The sequence below is a fragment of the Bombina bombina genome, chromosome 7, assembly GCF_027579735.1.
Source record: "Bombina bombina isolate aBomBom1 chromosome 7, aBomBom1.pri, whole genome shotgun sequence".
NCBI lineage: Eukaryota > Metazoa > Chordata > Amphibia > Anura > Bombinatoridae > Bombina > Bombina bombina.
Window position 1 is genome coordinate 366,129,227 of NC_069505.1, and position 5,018 is coordinate 366,134,244.

A 5,018-nucleotide genomic window follows, 5' to 3' on the forward strand; every position below is an offset into this window, starting at 1 on the left:
TCCAAGCGGCATCTTCGATCTTCTTCCATCCGGTGCGGAGCGGGTCCATCTTGAAGCAGGCAACGCGGATCCATCCTCTTCTTCCGATGTCTCCCGACTAATGACGGTTCCTTTAAGGGACGTCATCCAAGATGGCGTCCCTCGAATTCCGATTGGCTGATAGGATTCTATCAGCCAATCGGAATTAAGGTAGGAATTTTCTGATTGGCTGATGGAATCAGCCAATCAGAATCAAGTTCAATCCGATTGGCTGATCCAATCAGCCAATCAGATTGAGCTCGCATTCTATTGGCTGTTCCGATCAGCCAATAGAATGCGAGCTCAATCTGATTGGCTGATTGGATCAGCCAATCGGATTGAACTTGATTCTGATTGGCTGATTCCATCAGCCAATCAGAAAATTCCTACCTTAATACCGATTGGCTGATAGAATCCTATCAGCCAATCGGAATTCGAGGGACGCCATCTTGGATGACGTCCCTTAAAGGAACCGTCATTAGTCGGGAGACATCGGAAGAAGAGGATGGATCCGCGTCGCCTGCTTCAAGATGGACCCGCTCCGCACCGGATGGAAGAAGATCGAAGATGCCGCTTGGAGAAGATGTTTGCCGGTCCGGATGTCCTCTTCTTGCCGGATAGGAGGAAGACTTTGGAGCACCGGATTATGGATCACCAACCCCCGCTTGGGTTGGATGAAGATCTTGGAGCCAGGACGGATCGGTGATACCTGGATGGTGAAGACAAGGTAGGAAGATCTTCAGGGGATTAGTGTTAGGTTTATTTAAGGGGGGTTTGGGTTAGATTAGGGGTATGTGGGTGGTGGGTTGTAATGTTGGGGGGGGGGGGTATTGTATGTTTTTTTTTACAGGCAAAAGAGCTGAAATTCTTGGGGCATGCCCCGCAAAGGGCCCTGTTCAGGGCTGGTAAGGTAAAAGAGCTTGTAACTTTTTTAATTTAGAATAGGGTAGGGAATTTTTTATTTTGGGGGGCTTTGTTATTTTATTAGGGGGCTTAGAGTAGGTGTAATTAGTTTAAAATTGTTGTAATATTTTTCTTATGTTTGTAAATATTTTTTTATTTTCTGTAACTTAGTTCTTTTTTATTTTTTGTACTTTAGCTAGTTTATTTAATTGTATTTATTTGTAGGAATTGTGTTTAATTAATTTATTGATAGTGTAGTGTTAGGTTAATTGTAGGTAATTGTAGGTAGTTTATTTAATTATTTTATTGATAGGGTAGTGTTAGGTTTAATTATAACTTAGGTTAGGATTTATTTTACAGGTAAATTTGTTATTATTTTAACTAGGTAACTATTAAATAGTTCTTAACTATTTAATAGCTATTGTACCTGGTTAAAATAATTACAAAGTTGCCTGTAAAATAAATATAAATCCTAAAATAGCTATAATATAATTATAATTTATATTGTAGCTATATTAGGATTTATTTTACAGGTAAGTATTTAGCTTTAAATAGGAATAAGTTATTTAATAAGAGTTAATTTATTTCGTTAGATGTAAATTATATTTAACTTAGGGGGGTGTTAGTGTTAGGGTTAGACTTAGCTTTAGGGGTTAATACATTTATTAGAATAGCGGTGAGCTCCGGTCGTCAGATTAGGGGTTAATAATTGAAGGTAGGTGTCGGCGATGTTAGGGAGGGCAGATTAGGGGTTAATACTATTTATGATAGGGTTAGTGAAGCGGATTAGGGGTTAATACATTTATTATAGTAGCGCTCAGGTCCGCTCGGCAGATTAGGGGTTAATAAGTGTAGGCAGGTGTCGGCGACGTTGAGGGGGGCAGATTAGGGGTTAATAAATATAATATAGGGGTCGGCGATGTTAGGGGCAGCAGATTAGGGGTACATAGGGATAACGTAGGTGGCGGCGATTTGCGGTCGGAAGATTAGGGGTTAATTATTGTAAGTAGCTGGCGGCGACGTTGTGGGGGGCAGGTTAGGGGTTAATAAATATAATACAGGGGTCGGCGGGGTTAGGGGCAGCAGATTAGGGGTACATAAATATAACGTAGGTGGCGGTCGGCAGATTAGGGGTTAAAAATTTTAATTGAGTGGCGGCGGTGTGGGGGGAGCTCGGTTTAGGGGTACATAGGTAGTTTATGGGTGTTAGTGTACTTTAGGGTACAGTAGTTAAGAGCTTTATAAACCGGCGTTAGCCAGAAAGCTCTTAACTCCTGCTATTTTCAGGCGGCTGGAATCTTGTCGTTAGAGCTCTAACGCTCACTTCAGAAACGACTCTAAATACCAGCGTTAGAAAGATCCCATTGAAAAGATAGGCTACGCAAATGGCGTAGGGGGATCTGCGGTATGGAAAAGTCGCGGCTGTAAAGTGAGCGTTAGACCCTTTAATCACTGACTCCAAATACCAGCGGGCGGCCAAAACCAGCGTTAGGAGCCTCTAACGCTGGTTTTGACGGCTACCGCCGAACTCCAAATCTAGGCCTATGTATATTAAAATTTTACAAGATCGCTTAACAGATCTCGAGGACCGTCCTCGTCGCAATAATTTAAAGATAGTAGGACTACCAGAGTCAAGTGAGTTTACTGATCTTTTACATTTTTCCTCTACCTCTCTCCCTCAAATACTAGGCCTACAACAACAAAACTTACTGATTGAAAGAGCACACAGAATAGGCCTTCATAAAACAACAACAAATGGGAGAATTCAACATAGAGCGGTTATGATCAAATTTCAAAACTATCAGGATAAAATGACACTTTTGCGACTTTATAGAAAAACTGGCTCAGTGCAGGTTGGGGATGCCAAAATCCTGATTTTTCAGGATTACTCCAGCAAAACCTCCCAAAGAAGGAAGGCTATGGCCCCCTTCTGCACTAAGCTAATTGATGCAGGACACAAGGCCAGGCTAATTTATCCAGCCAAAATAATAATAGAAGACAAGGACATTATTCACACCCTGTTAAATGAACAAGAAGCTAGACAATTCTGTATTGATCTAAAAATTAGGCTATAAGAAGGAAGCTAACTAAAAGTTGCAAATATATTATTGGGTCTCCTGCGATGTTGTCACTTTATAGACAAATTATTTTACTTATTTGAGTGTTGTTTTTTTTGTTGTTGTTTTTTTCTTCCCCCCCTCCCATCCTCTGGTATATTTACTCAGCGCATCGGGCCAGCTGTATAGTCACAGCCCGGCCCGACTGCACCATAAGACTAAGTGCAGCTCGCTCCTGCTGTCAGACAGAGCAGGAGCGAGCTGCACTTAGTCTTATGGTGCAGTCGGGCCGGGCTGTGACTATACAGCTGGCCCGATGCTCTGAGTAAATATAACAGACCCGCTCAGCAGAGTACAGAGAGCGGGTCTGTAAAACAGCGGTTTTTTTAAAAAATTAATAGGGTACATTATGTTTTATAATGTTTGGCTAATATAATGTTATATAACTATGTGCAGAATTATATAACATTATTTTTAAGGTTTACTGTCCCTTTAAGTGTGTCTCCTGGAATATTGGGGGAATAATTTCCCCTATTAAAAGGAAGCTGATTCTCAATCAATTAAGTAAACACAAACCTGATCTTGCCTTCCTACAAGAAACACACCTTAAAGCTACAGAAGTAAATAAACTTAAATCGAAATGGGTTGGCCATGTAATTGCCTCTGCATGTAACAAGAGAAAAAGAGGAGTGGCCATTCCCAGGGGGCAACCCTGTCTCATCCCCTTATGAATATGGAATCTAGCGGTTGGAATACCGTTAACTAGGATATAAGAAGTAGGGAAGTTATAAATAGACTTAACCAATAAAAGAAAATTCCCACTAAAACCAAATCTTTCAAGAGCAGTATATAAATGATCCCAAGTTACTGAATCAAAAGCTTTCTCAGCGTCGGCTGTTAACAATGCATAATCTTGTTTTAAACCATATTTATTTTCTTGCGTGTTAATCCAAAAATATTCTAATGTAGTGGTGACACGACGAATATTCCTAATAGAGGATCTTCCGGGCATAAAGCCATTTTGATCCTCATGTATTATTTGTTCTATACCTGATTTAAGTCTTTTGGCCATTATAGAAGTATATAGTCTACATTCAAAAGTGATATAGGTCTATAGGAGGCTGGCTCAAGAGGATCTTTACCTTTCTTGAGTATTAATGTAACAGCCGACGCCGAGAAATATCCAGACATAGGTTTCCCTGCCATAAAGTATTCGTTGAACATTTTAACCAAAATGAGGAGCAGTTCATTTCGCATAATCTTATAAAACTCCAAAGAAAGCTGGTCGGGGCCAGGAGCTTTATTGGTTTTAGTAGAATCAATTGCCTCGGCCACTTCTTCAGCAGTAATGGGACTATTCAGGGCTTCCAGAAAAGATGGGCGATTTTGGGGGTTTTGACTCTTTTCCAGAAACTATTCTTGTTTTCAAAGTTAATCTCACTCGCCGCAAAGATATTCTGGTAGTACTTATAAAAAATTTCTTTGATCTCTTAACGGCTCTGAATATCTTTCGTGGCTGTCCCTGATAGCTTCAATTGTATTATCTTTTTCCCTGGCCTTGTTTAACCTAGCCAGAAATGTGGTGGCTGATCTGCCAAATTGTCCTCTATACTTTGCGTTTATTCTAATGTCTTCCCGCAGCATTTTTTCTTTAAAAAAAAGATCCCGCTCCTGTTTCGCCTTCTGATACTTGTTCCAGGCAATTTTCGAATTATTATTGATATAATATTTGTAAGTGTTACTAAGTTGGTTGGCCAACTGAATTTCGCGAGCATTAAATTGTTTTTTCCTTTTTATCATATATGCCTTGATTTCACCTTTGAGATATGCTTTGGCAGCTTCCCAGTATGTCTCAGTTTTCTCTAAATACTCTTTATTAAATTCTTGATAATCTCGCCATTTCTGACCCAACCAGTCAGAAAACTTTTTATCTTTAAATACATAGTTAGGGAAAAAAAATGTATTCACTGGATTAACGGTTAGATTCTTGGTGCATATACTTAAAGAAATGATGGCATGGTCTGATATAACTATATCAGT